We start from the raw sequence: 24,106 nt of genomic DNA, 5'->3' as shown, positions 1-24,106 counted from the left end.
ATAGCATGGCTGACAGTAATAAATGACAGAAAAGGAAAAGTGACATATAAAATGATACATTTTTAGGAGAGGATTTCCAGAGGGTGGGCATAGTATTTTAATGGAAAGAGTCCCTGACATCCCCACAGGGGCACACACACAGCACCTTCAACAAACCAAACATCAACTGATCAAGCAACAGAGGCTTATGATGTTGTATTGTATTGTGTTTATTTAGACCAAAAGCATACAGGTTTTCTCTGAGAAGATTCTGTTGTTCCAGTCCCGGCTGATGTCCATTTCCTGAAACAGAAGGACGACGAAATGTCAGTCATAAGAGAAAAATATGTAAAGACATGTATTTGAAACTGAATTTTGTCGGGCTTCTACTATACAACCTTTTCACCAAGGGAAACCCTAAAATGTGTGCATCATGCCAGCTGGTATAGTTTGTGGAACAAATACCCACAACCTGTCCAGCATGGGAGGCCCTGCCAGGCATGTGACACATCAGCTGACATAGCTCGACAGATCACTGAAGCACTCAAGCTACCCCACCACGACAAGGTATCAGTTCCATGGGGTAGTAACATATGTACACATATCAAATTTATTCATGTATTCATTTGTCAAAATGTCATACACAAACGAATGTGAAGCTCACTTTGTAAAACACAATGTATTAGCACTAATGTTTACTGAATAGCTTGCAATTTAAAGAAAAAAAATGTAAAACAATGAATTCTGTTTAAGCATTTAAATCTTATCTTCTTATGCTACAATTTTTATTGACATTTCACCATCTTTGTTGATTAACCATAATTCCATGCCTACAACACCAGTACAAGGCAGTATCCCCTCCACACCACAAACCCTCTTCAAATGAGAATGGACCATCTCACGAGAAAGAGCTATAGATCTACATCATGTACATGAAGAAAGTTTTTCATCAATCCAAAATTTCCTGATCAAGGCATCTATTTAAGAAAAAGTGCATGCCAACACAGCAACACATTGTTTTGTGCAAACAGCACGCATTAGTGTCCAAAGCTTCTGCTGTGGCTGCATGTGATCAAATGTCGATTAATATGCGATTGTAAACTTTTGCTTGTTATGTATCTGATCTATCAACCCATTTGATGGCAGATACTTGACACTTAACTTTGTAATGATAAAATTTTATGCTGCCAGCCAATGACTGTTGGATTTACCTATTCTATCAAGTATCACAATTAAGCATGCTTTTCCAAACACACACAACAAAAAATCAATTAGTTTCAAGCACAGGTTACTGTAACAGTTTGAATTTCAGGACTGGAAACCTGTAACATATATAAAAGGTAAACATCAGTTCATTATACTGCTCACCCCACCCCCTCACCTCTCTGAAAAAAAAAAAAAAAATACTGACAATGATATGTTAAAAAGCATGTATCATTTGTTAACATTTCAGAATCTTAAAATGATTCATTGTATGTCAATCTCAGGTGAAAATTCAATCTCCCCCACACCCAAAAAAATGACAAAAAGGAATGAGTACCTTTTATGTTTCATTCCTATCATGTTATGATAAGAATAAAACAAAAAGATTTCATACATATCTATACCTATCCAACTATCTTTCTCAATAATTCTACAACAGATGAGAAATCTGATGATGACACACACACACACACACAGAGAGAGAGAGAGAGAGAGAGAGAGAGAGCATGTCATACTCATAAGCAAGAATAATGACATCAAATATATTAAGAGATAAAAAGCTGACCACCAGACCACACTCACAAGGACCACCATCACTTAAAAGGAAGGTTCCCAGGCCTTTAAAAAAAAAAAAAAAAAAAAAAAAAAAAAAAGTCCCATCCTGATTTCAATATAGACACACTATCCAACATGGCTTATGATCTGAGTACCATGACTCCAGGACACCAGCTGGAGTTGGCTGAGGCACATTGTGAGAACCAGATCCAGTGTCGAGTCATAGTCTGTGGTGGGATCTTTGATCAGCTGTCGCAGACTGAACTGTTCACAGAACTCTTGAAGAGGTCTAGGCAGTCCACAGGAAGCATCACTGTTGAAGTCTCCTCCAATGATAACATGAGTGTGACTTGTGAGCTCCTGCTGAATAACTGCTCTGAGTTCTGCACACAAAACTGTGATGCTGACATGTGGAGGACAGTAGATCCCAACAACAACCAGTCCTCTAACGCTGGTACTGGTATCAACCACAGTGATTTCAATGCCATTGCTGCACTTCTGGCTAGCACTGCTACTGAATGGCAGACTGTGATCTCTGGTGTAAACAGGTGTACCAGCATGTGAACGACAGCCTTTCGCTGGAGCTGTTTCTGGCAACCACAGTGAAATCTGCAATCTTGTAGTGTTCAGGGTCATCCTGTTCATGCTCCCATGTTTCAAAAATAAACATGAGGCTTGCTTGTAGCAAGTTCCTGTCTGCACGAAGATCAGCAATGTGTTTGTGAAGTGATGGGCTGTTGTGAAACACAATCACAAACCCTGTGGTGGAAAACTGCTGAAGATCAGTCAGACAGGGCACAGCAGTTTCTTGTCTCAGTCTTTCCATTTCCTGCTTGACTTTTGGTGACACTCTGATCTTCTTTGGATCAAAGTCAAGCAGGTGGAGACCAGCCATAGTTCTGGCTCTGCTGAAAGCCACATACACCAGATGGTGGTGTGCTGCTCCCTGAAACGACACTGCCACGTTCTGCAGTGTGGAGCCCTGTGACTTGTGGATGGTGATAGCAGAGCAAGCCGTCAAAGGGAACTGTCTGTGCAGAACTGCAACGTTCTGACATTTTCCAACACGAAACTGTTTCACACTTTGGAAGACAGGAGTCCACTTTGTGCTGATGTTCTGTGTGTAGAGCTGTTTGTTCTGTTCACGGGTCTTTTTCCCCCGACACCTTCATCATCAAACTCTACCCGCTGCCTGTGTGTCCAACTTGGCACAGTGTGCCAGAAGCTCCATTTACCAGACCATCTCCAATGTCGATGTGAACCAACATGTACCTGGCACCCACCTTCACAGTCAGCAGTAATGGTTACTTTTCCCAGGGGCTGCAGATCACTCAGGATGACTGTTCAAAACAGGACCTTTACCCGGTGATGAAAGTGGGGCACATGTCACAGGATCTTTCTGGATCAGTTTTGACCTTTCCTGCCAGGTCAACTTTTGGAACTCATCATCAGTGATGTCTTCATTGTGCTCCATGTGGTAAAGAACACACAGGAGATCAAACCATCTGGTTTCTGCTGCAAAGAATGTGACAAAAAATGTAGGTTTGCCAAGCTGCCTGATCATGGCAAACAGATCTTTCTGGCGGTCTTGCCAGTATGGGGGAGAGGACCGCAGAGTCTTCAGAACACGGTACCCTTCATCATGATGTAACAGATCTTCAACTGCACTCTCTTTCTTCAGCTGACCTGCAGTGTAGGCTTTCTTTGACCCCTTCACTTTTCTAAGTGCTGTTGTTGCTAGATCACGGATCTGAAGCATGTGCAGTTTTTTCAGCTTAAAGAAAATGTTGGCAATAGAAAGAGCAGCACGTCTGTCAGCATTTCAAAGTTCTGCTTTACAGATTTTGCTGTATGTGAGGGGTTGAAGCGATCACTGTTGTCCATTCGTCGCTCCCCACAGAAAATACCTGGAAATGACTTTTCCTCACAATCTCTATCAAAGAACACACCAAGAGGGTGCTTACCTTCACCCAGTGCGATAATAAATGCCTGCTGACCATCTGCTGAAAAGTTATTTGGATGGAGAAGGGTGTCCCTACAACCCACACCCATTTCAGCCTCTTGAGTGATTTCAACCCAGTCTCTGTCATCATCTTCCCCTTTATCTGCTTTCTTCTCACAAGATGGAATACTGTCTACAGGTATTTCCTGACAGACATCTACAACCTCTCCTCCTTGAGCACCAGCTTGGCCTTCAGATGGCTGGCTCAAGTATTTCTCCTCAGTCTGATCTTCTGACTGATGGCAACTACCCTGTACTGCCTGATCACTTACCTGTCTTTCACTGAAGTTTCAGCTGTGGCATCACACCTCTCAGTGTCCACCTCTTTCAGACTACTTTCAGGTATGCCACTGTCATGATGTTTCAAGTTTTTATCGGCCTCATTGATTGTAAATTCGACCTCGTCAACACCTGTACCATGAAGGATCAAGGCTGATGCCCTCTTCCTTGTACAGGTCACTGTTCTCAATCAGCCACTGGGCAGCTGCGAAGATCTTTTGGGGCCGGACATTTTCAAATTGGTATGATGTTTTGTAGCACCTGTGCCTTTTCAATTTCAAAGCTATTGTTTCTGTGTCTGCAAATCGTCTTGGCAATGACGACACTGTAGCAGGCACATCAACAGGCACATTGACAACACTTCCTTTCATACCATACTGGTGATCACAGCCCAACTCACGAAGCAGCATAAAAGGAATGTGTGGTGATATACACCTTTCCTCCAGTGCTGTGAGTCCTGTGAGTTGAAGAGGGGTGGTGGGGAATTCAAGGCCATTGCAAGCAGCTAACTGTGGAAGAACAGATTTGTTCAAGCCTTGCTTGCAAGTGTCACAAATCCACTCTGTGTCCTGAAAGCTTTTCACTCCCCGCAAAACCTGCTTGATTAAACCCCCCTGAATATTTTTCTTCTGAAGAGACTGAAATGATGGAACAACACTCACTGAATGTTTATAAAAACAAACCATTACAACATGTACAAGCAAAAGCAGGCCCATGACTTACACTCAACTGAAATTACTTTTTTATACTTTCAAGATCATTTGTTGATTTGCATCCCAAATGAAAACATTTCTTGTTCAACTGTCTGATGGGTCTTCGTCTTTGTGTGCATGTCTTGCTCCAAAAGGACTCTTTCTCTTTGAACTGTGGACATGTTCTTTTTGAGCTTTTCGTTTTCTCTGTCAGTCTCTGTCTGTCTGTAATCATCATTGCCTCTCTTCTTTGTCTTATATTCTCTGTTTTGAACAGCTTCTTTTCCCCTGTACTCTACATTCCCTCTCCTTATTGACATTTTTTCTCTGTTTCTGACAGCTTCTGTTTCTCTGTGCTTCACATCCTTTCTCCTATTCCCCATTTGTTCTTTATTTCTAACTGCTTCATTCTGTCTGTACTTTATATTCCGTCTCTTCCACATCATACCTATCCTGTTCCTATATGACTCTTTTTGTCTGTATTATACATTCCTTCGCTTCTTTGCCATCCCTTCTTTGTTCTTACCCATCTCTTTTTCTCTGTATTCTACATCTCTTCGCTTCTTTGCCATCCCTTCTTTGTTCTTACCCATCTCTTTTTCTCTGTATTCTACATCTCTTCGCTTCTTTGCCATCCCTTCTTTGTTCTTACCCATCTCTTTTTCTCTGTATTCTACATCTCTTCGCTTCTTTGCCATCCCTTCTTTGTTCTTACCCATCTCTTTTTCTCTGTATTCTACATCTCTTCGCTTCTTTGCCAGTCATTTCACCCACTCTAGGAAGACATTGTCGGGAATGGCCAGAGGGCAAAACTGATGCGGAAGTGAAGCTGCTTATAGAAGAAAACAGTAAAGAAGAGGACATCATCATATACACAGATGGCTCAGTCACCAAAGACCAGTCTGGCTGGGGATTCACTGCGAAACAAAATGGAAAAACAATTTGGGAAGAGAATGCTGCCTACAAAGTCACAACCTCCAGCCTAACGATGGAAGTTGAAGCCGTGACACATGCCCTCCAGTGGCTATCGTCCTTCCATACGCCCGGAAACCAACATGCCATGATTCTAACCGACTCAATGAACCTCATACAGAAAATTGAAAACGGAATGGGAAGCCCAGAGTGGCATAACGCAATGCGCAACTTTCAGATTAAAAAACTCACATGGTCATACTGCCCGGGACATGCAGGTGTTAAGGGAAATGAGCGAGCTGACAGACTTGCTGGTAACGCAACACCAACGAGCAGCCTACATCTAGGAAAATCGGAAATCCTCAGAAAAGTCAAAGAATACCAAAAAGAACAGGTACAAGGCCATCACACCATTGATCGCCTCAAAGAAATAAAAGCAGAGAGAGGGAGCGGCCGCAAATCTAACATGAAAGGTAGAGCACGATGCTTTGCAAATCAAACAAATATCGGCATCATTTCCAAACCAACATTGCGCAAATTTCTTCAAAACGGAACAGAGTCTCTGTGGGCCTTTCCAAATACAATAGACCGAGCAACACACTAGATGCCACGTTCTTGGCATCAGAGATCTTTTCCCATCCCTCTTGCGGCCAGTCAGTGGCGGCTGTGTGTGTTTGTGTGTATGTGTGGGTCTGTGCTTTTGAGTGCGTTTGTGAATGCGCGAGAGTGAAATTGCACACAAGTGTCAGGAGAGATATGTGTACGTGTGTGTGTGTGTGTGTGTGTGTGAGGGGAGGTGGGAGTGCGGGGGGAGGTGGGGTAGAGGATGAGGTATGTGAGTGTATGCATGCCTACACTGTGGGAGCAACAGGATATTGGAACGTGTATATATATATATATATATATATATATATATATATATATATCTTTGTATGTACGTGTGTGGGGTTGGGGGTGGGAGATATGGGCGTATGTGTGTGTGCTTGTACAAGTAAGTGTTCATCTCTGTGAGTGTGTGTTTGTGTGTGTGTGTGTGTGTGCCGTGGAAGCTGCGATACGTAGACTAGAAATAAGTGTGTGGAGGAGGGGGTAGAGGAGGTGCAAGGTAATGTGTGTGTGTGTGTGTGTGTATGTGTGTGTTGGAGCTCATGTACGTTTATATGTATTTGACTGTGCTTTCATATGTGCTTGTACAAGTAAGTGTTCATTTCTGTGAGTGTGTGTTTGTGTGTGTGTGTGTGTGTGTGTGTGCCGTGGAAGCTGCGATACTTAGACTAGAAATGAGTGTGTGGAGGAGGGGGGTAGAGGAGGTGCACGGTAATGCGTGTGTGTGTGTTGGAGCTCATGTACGTTTATATGTATTTGACTGTGCTTTCATATATGTGAAACTGCATGTCTGGTGCATTTCTGTTATGCATGTGTGGGTGTATGTGTGAATGTGTGTCTTCATATTTTACATTTATTTGCTTATTTATCACCATTGTTGTCTTATCTATTTATTTATTTATGTTTTATTATTATCATTTTATTAGTATTACTAATATTATTACTACTACCTTTTTCTATATTATAATTATTATTTATTTATTTATTTATTTATTTATGCAAGCTTATCTATTATTTATTCCCCCGTTTTTTTTGGGTTTTTTTGTTTTGTTTTTTGTGTGTGTGTGTGTTTTTTTGGTTTTTTTTGTTTTTTTTTTTGTGTGTGTGTGTGTGTGTGTGGTGTGTGTGTGTGTGTGTGTGTGTGTGTTCTCAAGGCCTGACTAAGCGCGTTGGGTTACGCTGCTGGTCAGGCATCTGCTTGGCAGATGTGGTGTAGCGTATATGGTTTTGTCCGAACGCAGTGACGCCTCCTTGAGCTACTGAAACTGAAACTGAAACTGCCATCCCTTCTTTGTTCTTACCCATCTCTTTTTCTCTGTATTCTACATCTCTTCGCTTCTTTGCCATCCCTTCTTTGTTCTTACCCATCTCTTTTTCTCTGTATTCTACATTCTTTCTCTTCCTTGCCATTCCTTCCTTGTTCCTAAGTGCCTCCTTTTGTCTGTATTTTGCATTCTCTCGCATCCTCACCATTGCTTCCCTGTTCCTGCACGACTCTTTTGCTCTGTATTCTGCACCCTCTCTTGTCCTCATCTTTCTTTCCCTATTCCTGACTGCCTCCTTCTCACTGTACTGTGCACTCAACCTTGTCAACTTCATCCTCTTTTGATTTTGGGATGCCTCCCTTTCCTTCCATTCCTGACTGTCTCTTCTTTGCCTTGTCTTCCCTGTCTCTCACTGCTTCCTTCTGTCTGTATTCCTGGCAGTCTCTCTTCCTTGCCATTTGCTGTTTATTTTGTACTGTCTCTTTCTGTCTGTGTTCAAACACATTTCTGATTTTTGCCTTTCTCTCTCTGTCTCTTCATCTTTCTTCCTTCCAATAATGCCCTTTTCGCAATTTTGACATCTGAACCCTTCTGATCAGCAGGCTGAATGACTGATGAGATTTCACATCCCTCTGTTGGGGAACTTCAGATGACAGCAGAGTCTCATTTGGTTCAGTTGGTACTGAGCTGTGATGCTTGCATGGGGACTGTGATCCAGCAGAAAGGCAGTGAACATCAAGCACCACTTCATAGTGATTGTTGTTCTGGTGATTGATGTAAATGCACTGCCCTATTTCTGTTGTGGAGAAACCAAGTTGGGATCATGTGTGTGCCAGGCACCCTGTCCACCAATGATACGATAAACACATATTTTTGTGTTGAGCATCACAGCTGCAGTGAAAATCTCCACTTCAGAGGCCCAAACACCACACCTCATCATGCGAGACCTCTCCAAATAAGCCTCTGCTGTCAGCCCCTGTTCCTGCAACAAAAACTGTTCCAGCCTACCCCTGTATGGTGAACTGACCAAAAAGTTACACACAGCTGATCGAAGCGGTTGATGAAAGGTCTCACACCCACGAACTGCCAGGCTCAAACAGAAGAAAAAACAGTTTCCATCCCCCCTTATATTGATGATCTGTTTGGGTGCTCCTGCCTCAACTTTGGGTTCTACAGAGGGAAGGCTGCATTTGAACACCAAATGTAACTGCTGACATTTCTGTACCTGCCATTCAGTCTGCACAAGGGTGAATGCAATGTTGTGTTGCTCAATGGAAGTAACAGGTGATGTCTGCAAGCATGAACATTTGTGTGACTGAAACCGTTGAAATGTTGAAAAAACTTTACCACAAAACCTACAATAGGGGCATTTGTGTTTAACTAGAGTGGTTGTGCTTTTAACCTTTTCGCTGCCAGGAAAATAGAATTTAAGTGAAATCTATTTGCCAGGGTTTTTCCCCAAAAACGGGTATAAATTTTCCATAAATTTTGTGCTCTTTGTTACTGGAGAAAAGTATATATTTTCTGAAAGGTAAATGAATAAAGAATACAAAACACATGCTGTTTTCCCATTTTATATATTTTTAGTGACATGCTGTTGTTCTGAAATCAGTGTTTTGTTTTTTTTGTCACATTTTCAACTTGTTCATTACAAACATTAGTCAGGTAATTTGCACAAAAATATTTTTTCTGGACAAACGGATATCTGCAAACACAAAATTATACTAGAAAAACCACAATATATATATATATATATATTTTTTTTTTTAAGAGATAGGTAAAACAGATCTCTTAAAAGCTAAATAATCAAGTTATAATTTCAAAGAGCATGTCACAAAAACTAGATACCAAATCAGATTTTGGACCATAAGATTTAAGACAAATAATAATAGTGTTAAAAGCCTGAAAATTTGAAATGCTCGGATTAGGAAGTGATTGCATTGTTTACAATTTAAAGAAAATAAAAATCCACTTACCAAACAATTGCAATTAATCATGCAAATCAGATTCACACACACTCTGCCGGTCTCTGCAGCATACGATGATAAGCAGCAGCTGAAATGAACATGTTCAGAATATTTATGTTTGTAAATTGTGAATATATTAATAGTCGGTCAAATCATATTTATAACCTATTCTGACTGTATTCCTTTTGTGATTTCACACCCTTAATAAAAGTAAAACTTATATTCTCACACAGAACTTCTGCCATTCTAAGTTTTCACATTATCATAGTATCTAAATATTTATCAACAAATCTTTTTAAAAAATATAACAAAAAGAAACAACAACAAAACGCCAGAAACTTTACGCTGGTTACAGTCTATTCTTAAGTGGTCTGCCCGTCATCATCTCCTTCAGATAAAAAAAACACAACAAACATTTGCAACTGTTAATTATAAAGCATAGCTGATGAAATTTTCATGAGTGGTATCCTGTGGAACAGGTATAATATACTACATACAACTACAAGTTTACATTAATCAATGAAGAATATCATTCCAATTGTCATTGGCCAAAGACATGTCATGGTCAAGTTCACTGATGATGCAGGTTAGGGGAACATACTGACACCTTTCCAGATGGAGATGACATAGGATGGGTACCACACAGCAGTGTTCCACCTTTTGCTGCCCTGTGTCTGCTCCCGTGGCAAATATTTTATCTCTCAGTATTTTGAGATAATGAGATTGCCACATGAAATTATCTATAGACTTGAATTTGTACCCTAAAACTCACATATATGTTATTATCTATATCTGTATCTATCTATCTATCTATATATGCAAGTGTATTTTACATGTATATGTATATACATGCATGTGTATTTTATATGTATATCTCTATCAATCAATCAATCAAACAATCAATCTATCTATATATAAGTTCTACATACATGTTACAACTTGTATATTTAAATAAAGATATAGAATATACACAAAATGCATACATACATTTTAACATACATGTGCACCTAACACTAACAGCTACCCACAACACAGTTTTGTCAGCCAATTTGGCAACCTTCTCTGATCTATAGCTGTAACAGTTAATGATAATAATATTAATGATGATAATGATCATACTATTCATAGCCATGTTTTAACTAAACACTAAACATAAGAAACTGTGGCCATGTGTTACATACTGTGCTAGCCATCTAAAGAGAAAAGAAGATCTTACCTTTCAGTGTTCACAGTGAAAGGGCAAGTCTGTCATGTGTCCTGTCATATATCCTGCCAATCACAAACACTTATGTTTACATAACAACAGATCAATGTTACATACACACAACAAAATGTGACTAACACACCCACCCACACACACACACAAAATGCATACATACATTTTAACATACATATGCACCTAACACTAACAGCTACCCACAACACAGTTTTGTCAGCCAGTTTGGCAACCTTCTCTGATCTATAGCCGTAACAGTTAATAATAATCTTAATGATGATAATGATAGTTACTAATAACTTTTTTTTTCAAAAGTTGTATCACATAGCTAAAGTAATAGACACAAAAAATCCATTTGATGATTGTGGCTGTTGAACTTGTATAAGATAATATGTCAGTCGATCATGTAAAATGATAATAATTTATATATATATATATATATATATATATGTATATATATATATATGCTAACATGTATGTAAATCACTAAATATATTATATGTACATTTAACACAATCCAACTCTACACAGTATATTTCACACAATTTAAATATAAATCTTAACTGGGGGTTGAAGAGGGAGAGGTGGCATAGCATATTTTGTTTTACTAATTATATGTTCTATGTAGAAAGTTGTAATTGGTACCAACTAGGTACACATGAACATATATAAATAAGCACCAACAGCATTTGACAATCGTAGTCATAACTGACACAAGAGATCAAGGCATGCAGCATTGTTGTGGGAGTAAGACGTGTATCTATCTATAGAAAAAATTATATTTCACAACATTATTATGCAAGAGCTGAATGACAGACAAGTGGAGAGAGAGCCAGGCACATGCTGAGATATCAACTGATCATACTATTCATAGCCATGTTTCAACTAAACACTAAACATCAGAAACTGTAGTCATTTGTTGTGTACTGTGCCAGCCATCTAAAGAGAAAAGAAGATCTTACCTTTCACAGTGAAAGGGCAAGTTTGTCATGTATCCTGTCATATATCCTGTCAATCACAAACAGTAACAATTTACATATTATGTAGTATATACATGAAACTGAGAAACTGAAACTGTTAAGTGTAATGTAAAACTCTCTATATATATAAAGATGATGGGGAAGAGGTATCATAACACATGTCTGTTTATGTATGTTTGTGCATGCCTATGTGTACCTATGTGTTGTGGGTAGCTGTTAGGTACACATACCTTGTCAGGTCAGGTCATTAGATCTGCTACTGGTAACCTGTAATCCAGTACAACCTGTTCAGGGTCGGGTTGCCGGCGACTAAACCGGCACTCCCACTGCTCCCTTCCGGGACTGGTGAGGCGGGTGGCTAGACACCCTTATGGAGATCCATAAAAGGGCGTCGGCTCAGGAGAGCCACCGACGGCCATCTAGCTCCACTGTGCTGTGTGCATGCCACACGCAGTTGGCCCCCGGGGTGTGTCTACCCATGCATGCGAAGTCTGGATCCGGCAGAATCTGCAGAAGAAACCTATCGGTTCAACGGAGAGGAAGGCGGTTACAGCAACGCACTGTGGAGTGCAGAGAGCAAGATGAGACACCGAAAGGATATCTTGGTCATCCACTGCATCCGTGCTCATCCTCCAGTCGTCTCAACTTAGTCTTGCCACTGGAAATTGGTGGACCCGGACGAGAGAGTGAGGTCGACGTTGCGCAACTCCTCTTCACTTTAAACAAACTCATCGCGCAAGTCATCAGTCATCCAAAATGACCTTTCAACCTTCATCATTTCATCACCCCCAAGTCCTGTGGCGACAGGCGAGCGACAAAACGACAGGTGTGGGTACACTGGCAGTCGCAGCCGCAGACCTGCACGCAGGCGGCTCAGGCCATAGGGTCGTTCTTCGTCGACAGGAGCAGCGATGGAGCTCGGCAGCCGTCTGAGCAGCCCTCTTTAGGAATGCACTGCTCACCTCCCTGGCATGAGGAAGGGGCTAGAAAAGGTGCCCTAAAAATTGCCTGATCCATATCACCCTGGCCAGCATATCGCGGCTGGCGGGGACCCTACATCAGCGGTCGAAACAAAAAGAAAGAAAAGAAAAAAACAAGGATCGTTCCTCTCACCATTGGTGCTTGGAACATAAGGACTCTCCTGGACAGAGATAACGCGGACAGACCCCAAAGGAGAACGGCACTAGTTGCATCCGAACTCGCCAGATACAACATTGACATCGCAGCCTTGAGTGAGACTCGGCTTGCAGGCGAAGGCGAGCTCTGTGAACGGGGATCTGGTTACACCTTCTTCTGGAGTGGACGAGGAAGCGAAGAGCGACGTGAGGCTGGCATTGGTTTTGCAGTAAAAACAGCACTTGTCAGCAAGCTAGCTGGAATCCCAAAGGGAGTCAACGATAGGCTTATGACCATGAAACTCCCACTGGCATCTGGCCAGAAGCACCTCACCATTGTCAGTGCCTACGCCCCAACCATGACCAACCCGGATCAAGTGAAGGCGAAGTTCTACGAGGACCTTCACTCTGTCATTGCTGCTATCCCTAAAGCAGACAAGCTCATCATTCTTGGGGACTTCAATGCTAGAGTTGGCTCTGACTACATCTCCTGGGATGGAGTGATTGGAAAGCACGGTGTGGGCCACTGCAACCCAAATGGATTGCTTTTGCTTCAGACTTGTGCAGAGCATGAACTGCTGATAACCAACACAGTTTTCTGCCTCCCTACCCGTAACAGGACGTCATAGATGCACCCACGCTCAAAGCATTGGCATCTCATCGATTACGTCATCGTCAGGAAAAGGGATAGGCAAGATATACGTGTAACAAAGACCATGTGCGGCGCCGAGTGTTGGACAGACCATCGCCTTGTAGTCTCGAAGCTGAATATTCGAATCCAGCCCAAGAGACGCCCCCAAGGCCAGAAGGCTCCAAAACGGCTCAACATTGCTAAGCTGAATAACATCACCATCAAACAGTCCTTTGTGGAGCTGCTGGAAGATTGTCTGGAATCCGCCTCTCTGGACAACCAGAATGTGGAGTCTGACTGGAGGACCCTGCGTGAGCTGATCTATAGTACAGCTTCAGAGACCCTGGGACCCATGACCAGAAAGCACCAAGACTGGTTTGATGAAAACTGTGATGAAATCAAGCAGCTTCTGGATGAGAAACGCCGTCTGCATCAAGCCTACCTGAGCAACCCAAAGTCCACATCAAAAAAGGATGCGTACGATGCCATCCGCAGGACTGTTCAGCAAAAGTTACGCCAGATGCAGGATAAGTGGCTGAGTGACAAAGCTGATGAGATCCAGGGATATGCTGACAGGCACGATATGAAGAGGTTCTATGATGCCTTAAAAGAAGTCTACGGCCCCACATCCTCAGGATCATCCCCCCTCCTCAGTGCAGATGGGAATACCTTGATCACCGAGAAGGAGAAAATTCTCGAACGCTGGGCTGAGCACTTCAACAGTGTCTTAAATCGCCCTTCCTTCATAAATGATGAAGCCATAGACCGTCTCCCACAAGTCCCCATCAACGAAGCACTGGACGATCTGCCAACACTTCTTGAGACCCAGAAAGCAATCCGTCTGCTATCCAGTGGCAAAGCACCTGGCTCAGACTCCATACCAGCAGAGGTCTACAAGGATGGAGGCACTGTGCTGACTGAGAAGCTCCATCAGCTGTACTCACTCATGTGGAAAGAAGAGACGATCCCCCAGGATTTCAAAGATGCATCTATCATTCACTTGTACAAGCGAAAGGGGAACCGGCAAGCCTGTGATAACCATCGGGGCATTTCCTTGCTCTCCATCGCAGGCAAGATACTTACCAGGATCCTACTAAACCGCCTCACAGCACACCTTGACCAAGGTCATTTGCCTGAGAGCCAATGTGGATTCCGGAAAGAGCGCGGAACCACCAACATGGTGTTTGCTGTAAGGCAGCTGCAAGAGAAATGTCAGGAGCAAAATGCTGATCTGTTCTCCACCTATGTCGACCTCACTAAGGCCTTCGACACCGTGAGTAGAGAGGGACTGTGGAAGATCATGGCCAAGTACGGATGCCCTCAGAAATTTATTTCCTTGGTCAGCCAATTCCATGAAGGCATGCAGGCTCGAGTCCAGGACAATGGCGAAACATCTGCTCCTTTTGCTGTCACAAATGGTGTCAAGCAAGGCTGCGTCCTTGCTCCAACGCTGTTCAGCCTCATGTTCTCTGCAATGCTTACTGATGCCTTCAGAGATGGCGATGTTGGAATCGGCCAAAGTACCGAACAGATGGCAAGTTGTTTAACCTCAGAAGGCTTCAAGCAAAAATGAAGGTCATGACAGACATCATCAGAGACTTTTTGTTTGCTGATGATTGTGCCCTCAACGCTGGATCTGAAGCTGACATGCAACTCAGCGTCGACAAGTTTGCCACTGCCAGCAGGAACTTCGGCCTTACCATCAGCACAAGGAAAACTGAAGTTCTCCATCAGCCAGCCCCAGGGAAACCCTACGTTGAGCCCAACATCACAGTCAACGGTCAGAGACTCAGTGCGGTGGAGCGGTTCACATACCTTGGCAGCACACTGTCACGAAATGCAACCATCGACGATGAAGTGAACGTCAGGATTGCAAGAGCAAGCGCAACTTTTGGCAGACTCAGTGCAAATGTCTGGAACAGAAGAGGTATTAGTCTTGAGACCAAGCTAAAGGTCTACAGAGCAGTAGTTCTCCCCACACTACTGTACGCTTGCGAAACTTGGACAGTGTACCAACGACATGCCAAGAAGCTGAACCACTTCCACACAACATGCCTCAGGAAGCTACTGAACATCAAGTGGCAAGACAGGACCCCAGACACAGAGGTGCTCGCAAAAGCCACCCTTCCCAGCATCTTCACCATCCTGATGCAGTCCCAGCTTCGCTGGGCTGGACACGTGGCGCGCATGCCAGACCATCGGCTGCCCAAAAGGCTCTTCTATGGCGAGCTGCAACAAGGGAAGAGATCACACGGAGGTCAGAAGAAGCGCTTCAGAGATACTCTGAAAGTCTCTCTTAAAGCGTTTGATATCAACCGACTCCTGGGAGGAATCTGCAGTGGACCGTGACAAATGGCGCGCTGCTGTGCACAAAGGCGCCAAGTTGTGCGAGGCCAACAGGACTGCTGCAGCTGTTCAGAAGAGGCAGGCCAGAAAGTCACGGGCAAACAAGCTCCCTGACAATGATATGCCTGTCTTTGTCTGCCTCAACTGTCAGCGAACATTTCGTGCACAGATTGGACTATTCAGCCACCTGTGCATTCACAGATAGATTCATGAGCATCCTCCCCCCCACCCCACCACCACCCTCCCCCCATCCCCCAGCTGGATGACAACGATGGTCATCATCGATCTCAATGGACACACCACCAGGTACACATGTGTGTTAAAATGTATGTATCCATTTTTGTGTGTGTTTGTGTGACTGAATCACATTTTGCTGTGTGTATGTAAAATTGATCTAATGTGTTATGCAAACAAAAGTGTTAAAATTTTAATCATAACATTATGATATAAATTCATCATTGCAAGTCCAGTCCAGTTACTCAAGGAGGCATCACATTCACAGTTTGGACAAATATATATGTATAGATCAGAGAAGGTTGCCAAACTGGCTGACAAAACTATGTGTTGTGGGTAGCTGTTAGTTTTAGGTGCACATATATGTAAAAATGTATGTATGCATTTTGTGTGTGTGTGTGTGTGTGTGTGTGTGCAGTCACATTTTGGTGTGTGTATGTAACATAGATGTAATGTTTTATGTTGTAAAGCACCAAGAGCAGATTTCTGGATAGTGTGCTGTAAAAGTATCTATTATCATTATAAAATTTTGTTTTTATGATAATAATGTGCACGGAATAAAACAGTGAGAACGGTTGGATTGTAAGTAATATTCTAATCAGAACATTATAAAATAAATTCATGATTTTAAGTCCAGTTTAGTTACTCAAGGAGGCATCTTCACAGAGTTTGGACATATATATATATATATCATTATTATTATTTTCATGATCAACTAACATATTATCTCATACAAATTCAACAGCCACAATCATCAAATGGAGTTTTTGTGTCTATTTAGCTATGTGATACAACTTATGGAAAAAAAAGTTATAAGTATTACTATCATTATTATTATTATTAAATGTTATGGCAAAAGATCAAAGGTTGCCAAAATGGCTGACAAAACTATGTGTTGTGGGTAGGTGTTAGGTACACATGTATGTTAAAATGTATGTAATAATGTATGGAGTGTGTGTGTGTGTGTGTGTGTGTGTGTGTGTGTGTGTGTGTGTGTGTGTGTCACATTTTGTTGTGTGTATGTTACATTGATCATATGTTATGTAAACAAAAGTGTTTTTGTAAAGCACTTAGAGCAGATTTCTGGATAGTGTGCTGTAAAAGTATCTATTATCATTATTATATTTTGTTTTTATGATAATAATGTGCACGGAATAAAACAATGAGAATGGTTGGATTCAAAGTAAAATTTTAATCAGAACATTATAAAATATATTCATGATTTTAAGTCCAGTTCATTTACTCAAGGAGGCATCTTCACAGAGTTTGGACATAATATCATTATTATTATAATTATTTTCATGATTTACTGACATATTATCTCATACAAGTTCAACAGTCACAATCATCAAATGGAGTTTTTGTGTTTATTACTTTAGCTATGTGATACAACTTATGAAGAAAAAAAAAAAGTTAAAAGTATTATCATCATCATTATTATTACTAAATGTTATGGCAAAAGATCAGAGAAGGTTGCCAAAACGGCTGACAAAACTATGTGTTGTGAGTAGGTGTTAGGTACACATGTATGTTAAAATGTATGTAATAATGTACGGAGTGGGTGTGTGTGTGTGTGTGTGTGTGTGTTTGTGTCACATTTTGTTGTGTGTATGTAACGTTGATCTAATGTGTTATGTAAACAAAAGTGTTTTTGTACAGCACCTACACCAGATTTCTGGATAGTGTGCTATAAAAGTATCCATTATTATAATTTCCATTATTATATTTTGTTGTTTTTCTGTTTATAATGTGCATGAAATAAAACAATGAGACTGAGAATGCTTGGATTCTAAGTAAAATTTTAATCATAACATTACAAAATAATTTCATGATTGTAAGTCCAGTTCAGTTAACTACTCAATGAGGCATCACATTCACAGAGATTGGACAAATATATATATATGTATGTGTGTATATATATATATATATATATATATTGATTATTGTTATTTTACACAATGGACTGACATATCTCATACAAGTTCAATAGTCACAATCATCAAACTGTTTTTTTCTGTGTATTACTTTAGCGATGTGACACAACTTACGAGAAAAAAATGTTATTAGTATTACTATCATTATTATTATTCTTATTAAATGTTACGGCTTTCGATAAGAGAAGGTTGGTTGCCAAACTGGTTGAGAAAACGACCCACACGACCAGATTTCTTCTGTTTTCATTTACTCTTAACATCATGCCTATCTGTCTAGCAGTAACACAACACCGGAATAAAGATAAACATTTGACAAAACTTGTACACAATAAAAGAGGAAAGAGTGACCATGCAACGCTAGTCATCAACATTGCAGGTACTTACAGAGCAAAAAACAATCAGAAACGACACAACTGGAATAAGGCTGACTATGAGGCAATGAAAGCAGAGCTCCAGGCAGTCAACTGGAAGGAACAACTAGAACAACTTGCCGTAGAGGATCAATGGGCATTTCTAAAGAACAAGCTCGACCAATGTACGAGGAAAAATGTTCCCATAACAACAGCACTCGGAAGCCAGAGGAAGAAATGGCTGGATGGAGGGACCCTGACGTCAGTGCGCACAAAACACAAGCTATACAGAAGGTGGTTACAAAGCAGGGCAGGGGAGGACTACCAGGCATACGCCAAGGCGAGAAATAGGGCAGCCAAAGCTTGCCGTCAGGCGAAGAGGAAACTGGAAGCAGCCATCGCAGAGCAGGCAAAAATAAACCCAAAGTCATTCTGGTCATATGTCAAATCTAAAACCAAGGCCAGAACTGGCATTGCTGACCTGAAGAGGGAAGACGGATCAAAAACATCAACGGACAAGGAGAAAGCAGATCTCCTGAATGACTTTTTCCAGAGTGTCTACACCACAGAGAGGGAAGGTGACCTACCAGAGATACCAGACTACCAGTTTAACTCTGAGCTGTTCGATGTTGTCATCTCAGAAGAAGCCGTCAGGAAGCACCTCGCCAACCTGAAGACTGGTAAAGCACCTGGACCCGATGGAATCACTCCGCGCATGTTGGTAGAACTAGCTGACGTCCTTGCTACCCCTATTACAATGATCTTCAGAAGGTCCTTGGACACTGGAGTAATCCCCAACACATGGAGAACTGCAAACGTTACACCAATTTTCAAAAAAGGCAGTCGTCTCAGCCCAAATAACTATAGGCCAGTAAGTCTAACCTGCATACTCTGCAAGATTTTGGAGACATTTGTCCGAGAACAGGTCACAGCACATCTACAAGAAAATAAACTGATCAGCAGGCAACAACATGGCTTTACGCAGGGACGATCATGCACAACTCAGTTGCTGGAGACTTTGGACATCTGGACTGAGATGATTGATGCAGGCAGAGGGGTGGACACAGTGTACATGGACTTCATGAAAGCCTTCGACAGCGTGCCTCATCGCAGACTAGTGGCCAAGGTGAAAGCACATGGCATCAGCGGAAAGGTCCTTGAATGGATAAGAGACTTTCTCTCTGACAGGTCACAGCGTGTTATAGTTAACGGCGTAAGATCAGAGCAGGCAAAGGTGACGAGCGGCATCCCTCAAGGCAGCGTCTTAGGGCCTCTACTTTTCGTCATTTACATCAATGACCTGCCACGTCATGTCCACAGTCATGTCGAGCTCTTTGCAGATGACACCAAGATTTTCTCATGCAGTGACGATAGTGAGTCGAGGGGTATGCTCCAAGAGGACCTAAATCGATTACAGCAATGGTCCATGGACTGGCAACTCCGTTTCCATCCAGATAAATGCAGCGTCCTAAGATTGGGCAACCCTAAGGAAGCAGCCCACTACTGCATGAGAGGACGGGATCCTCTGGGAGTGGAATGCACACATTGGCTGGAGGAGAGTGACGTACAGAGAGACCTGGGTGTACTGGTGGACAAAGACCTAAGCTTCAAAAATCATGTGGCACATGCAACAGCAAAAGCCAACAAAGTCCTAGGGGTCATAAGAAGGTCTTTCGACCATCTCACGCCAGAAACCTTTGTCTCGCTCTATAAGTCCCTGGTGAGACCAGTCATTGAATATGGTCATTCAGTTTGGCAGCCAAGACATAAGACCCTACGCACTGACATAGAGGATGTACAGAGGCGAGCAACCCGCCTGATAGGCTCCCTGAAGCAGCTGTCCTACCCAGAGCGTCTCGCTAGTCTGAGACTGCCTAGCCTGGAACATCGCCGAACAAGAGGTGACATGATAGATGTGTACAAGTACGTACACGGAATATACGACACAGATCGACCCGTGCTGCACCTCTTTCAAGGCAGGGATACCCGGGGAAACACCCTCAAGCTGGCCAAGGGTCATTGCAGGCTGAGCTTGCGTGCTGGGTATTTTTCCCAGAGAGTCGTCACTGTTTGGAATGGCCTCCCTGATAGTGTGGTGACCGCCCCATCAGTAAACGCCTTTAAAAACAGACTGGACACGCATTGGAAGAGCCTGCCTACACTGTACGACCCAGCCTGTCACCATTAATATGCCACGCATGCTGCATAATAAGTGAGAGATATTTCTGGATCGGTGAACAGGCCGGTTAGGCCTTCAACACCGCAATATACAAGTACAAGTAAGTAAGTTTAATTTTTTTTTTCTTTCACTAACTTCGTACTTAGCAAACACTGAAAACATCCACCCACCTTGATCCTCGAACAACGCAACACTATCCCACGATGCTTCACAATTTGGAAAAAATGCAAAGAAAAGGTATCCATCAAGTGTTTTTTTGTTAGTTACCTTTTTCAGTAATTCTGTAAACATTCCTTTAACATAATTGATAATATCTGTAATATGTCTTTTTTTTCTGACTTATCAGTGTGTCAAAGTGCATGCGTATTACATATTCAAGATAGAAGCAGCACTGTCGAAGGCAGGTAACATACACTTGAAATGAAAAGTTTTTAAAAGTTAATTTTTTGAAGTCATTCGTGAAAATTATGCTCCATGTGCTTGCACAATGACTAATGCAATTAAAATCCAGCGGCCGCTTTCACTTCCATTCAATAATGTAGCCTGTCATTGCAAACTATCGAAACGATCTTCCAAGCCTGAAATCGAAACTTTCCTACATGAATCATTGATCTGGTCTTCGTTGATCAGCATTGTCACTTGCGTTGTTTTGGGGGTTCATTGTTTGTTTGGTACGGACGATAAAGAATGTATGTTTTGGGTTGAATATTTTTATTTTCTTGTTGTTTTGTTTGTGACGAGGATTGTAGTATATGCAAGGGGCGGAACTCGCAAGGCGGGGGGGCAGGGGGGGGGGGCCAATCCAAAATGGCTGAACTGTAAACTCCTCAGTTGTTCTCTAGACGAATAAATAATTCCGCATTCTGACCTGTGTGTGCCTCTACTTCACTTGGCAACGTGGATGGCTGCTTTGGGACAACTCAAGGAGTTGGGACTTGCAGAAGAGGAATATTGGGGTCAGTATACAGATGTATGGAATATTATTTTGTCGCCAATGACATTACTGAGGAGAACAAGAAGAAAGCCTTATTTTTGAGTGCTTGTGGTGGATCTACATACAAGCTCATGTGCGATTTGCTTGCTCCAGCCAAACCTGGGACCAAGACTTTTGCGGAACTGAAAACACTCCTTCAAAATCACCTCCAGCCCAAACCGTCTGAAATCGTTCAGAGGTTCAAGTTTCACACACGTTCACGTCATGAGCGGGAATCAGTTGCAAAATATGTATCGCACCTACGTAATCTATAGCAAGATTGCAACTTCGGCGAGTCACTTGAATCGATGCTGAGGGATAGATTAGTCTGTGGTATTAACAATAATTGCATTCAAAGACGCTTGTTCTCTGAGAAAGATTTGACTTTTGAGTGAACGTTTGATGTTGCCATGGCTATGGAGTCAGCAGAAAAGAGTGCTGTAGATCTGCAGGAGAACGCTGTGGGGGCCACAGGTGGGGGAAGTCAGAGCACAGTTAGCATTGACAAGGTGGAAGGTCAACAGGAGGATAGAGTAATGTCAAAGTAGTGATGAGAGATCATTCATTGAAAGACCTTGAATGTTGGTACTGTAAAAAGAAAGGCCATCTTCAGCGAGAGTGCAGGTTGTTTCGTGCTGAACGTGAATGACACAAGAGGGACTTGAGGAGCAACCCAAGATCATGCGGACCCATCAAAAAAGTGGACGACGAACCTGACGCAGATGTGTTTTCTGTTTTTAAGGTGGAGAGCAAAGAAACACCACACCTGGCTACAGTGGAACTGGAGGGCGTCTCCGTAGAGATGGAGATTGATATGGGGGCCTCGGTGACGGTGATCAATGAAGAGACATTGAAAAGGATTAGACAAAGGGCTTGTTTTCCACTGAAGGCGTCCAACCGTTAGACTGAAAACGTACACAGGTGAAGAGATTCCGGTGCTGGGGGCAGGCTAGTGCTCAGTGACATACAAAAGAAGTCCCCCAAGGATCCTCCAGGTAATTGTGGTGAAGGGACCTGGACCATGTTTGCTGGGTCGAGACTGGCTGAAACACATCCAACTGGACTGACCCGAGAACTGGTGTCAGATGGTGACAGAAGGCACTACTGATCCAGAACTAGAAAAAATTCTGAATGAGGCCTCAGAACTGTTCAAGGAGAGTAGAGGCACCATCAAAGGTGTTCAAGCCAACATTTTCATGGACCCTGCAGCCCAGCCACGCTACTTCAAACCACATCCAGTCCCTTATGCTCCACATGAAAAAGTAGGCCAAGAGCTGGATAGACTAGAGTCAGAGGGAACCACTGAGAAAGTGCAATTTTCAGACTGGGCGGCGCCCATTGTCACAGTCGTGAAGCCAGACAAAAGTCTCCGCATCTGGGGAGACTACAAGGTAAATGTCCAAGTTAGACAACTACCCCATTCCCAAAATGGACGACCTGTAGGCGGAACTCAGTGGAGGAAAGTTTTTCTCCAAATTGGACTTGACGCAGGCCTACCAGCAGCTGGAACTGAATAAGGACTCCAAAGAATTCACCACCATCAACACACACCAGGGCCATTACCGCTACAACAGATTGCCATATGGGGTGTCATCAGCGCCAGGTATTTTTCAGCAAACCATGGAAAACCTGTTGCAAGGGCTGCAAAGTGTCTATGTTCGCATTGATGGCATCTTAGTATCAGGAAAGACACGGGAAGAACACTTGAAGACACTACAAATGGTGTTGACAAAACTGAAAGAGGCTGGGGCCAAGCTGAAAAAGAACAAATGTGTTTTCATGGCCACTGAGGTAATCTACCTGGGTCTCAGGATTGACCAGAAGGGTATCCGCTCTGCGCCAGAGAAAGTAAGTGCGATTGAGGAGATGCCTAGACCGGTAGATGTCAAACAACTACAGGCTTATCTGGGTATGGTGAACTATTATGCCATATTCCTGCCAAACCTGTCAACGGTGCTGGCCCCCCTGTACTCCCTGCTGCAGAAAGGCATCCCTTGGTCCTGGGAAGAACTGCAAGAAAATGCGTGGTTAGAGTCCATTAAACTACTTCGTTCACCCCAGGTACTGGTCCATTTTGACTCCACTAAAGACATCATCCTCTCCTGTGATGCCTCTAACTATGGGCATGGAGCCATGATATCACACCAGATGGAGGATGGCAGCGAGAGACCGGTAGCGTTTGCGTCTAGGACGATGAACAGTGCAGAGAAGAATTATAGTCAGGTGGAGAAGGAAGCACTCGCCATAGTTTACAGGGTGAAGAAGTTCCACCAGTACCTGAATGGTCAGAAGTTTGACATTTATACAGACCACAAGCCATTGTTGGGGCTCTTTGGGCAGAACAGACAAATCCCCAGCATGGTCGCCACCCGAATTCAACGCTGGGCAGTGACTTTGGTGGCATATGAGTATGACCTCAAGTTCAAAGAGGGCTGGAAACACAGCAACGCTGATGGTCTCAGCAGGCTGCCACTCGAGACAACAGTAGAAACCGAGCTCAAACCGGGGGAGATCATTCTCCTAATGGATCAAGTGGAGACCATGCCTGTCATGGCCAGCCAGATTCGACAGTGGACTGACAATGACCCAGTACCTGCACAAGTAAAAAGCTTTGTCTTGAAAGGCTGGCCTGAACACCATCCAGACCAGAGATTCAGACCATACTTGGCTCGGAAAACAGAACTCAGT

The 24,106-nt window shown here is 42.7% G+C and overlaps 1 protein-coding gene and 1 pseudogene across 1 annotated transcript in view; both read right to left on the bottom strand.

Annotated features, from left to right (window-relative positions):
* Nucleotides 1-232: 232 nt before the first annotated feature.
* The window catches only part of LOC143274744 (meiotic nuclear division protein 1 homolog), an 83,390-nt gene continuing 59,516 nt past the window's right edge, over nucleotides 233-24,106 (bottom strand). The window contains exons 6-8 of the transcript XR_013053303.1: nucleotides 10,677-10,729; nucleotides 9,470-9,548; nucleotides 233-282 (exon numbers count right to left, since the gene is read on the bottom strand). The gene's annotated coding sequence lies outside the window, so the exon portion shown is untranslated. The remainder of the gene's footprint in view (nucleotides 283-9,469; nucleotides 9,549-10,676; nucleotides 10,730-24,106) is intronic.
* Nucleotides 1,837-5,408, bottom strand: LOC143274622 (uncharacterized; annotated as a pseudogene).

This window comes from Babylonia areolata, chromosome 29 (assembly GCF_041734735.1).
Source record: "Babylonia areolata isolate BAREFJ2019XMU chromosome 29, ASM4173473v1, whole genome shotgun sequence".
Classification (NCBI taxonomy): Eukaryota; Metazoa; Mollusca; class Gastropoda; order Neogastropoda; family Buccinidae; genus Babylonia; species Babylonia areolata.
This window is presented reverse-complemented; position numbering and strand designations above follow the sequence as displayed.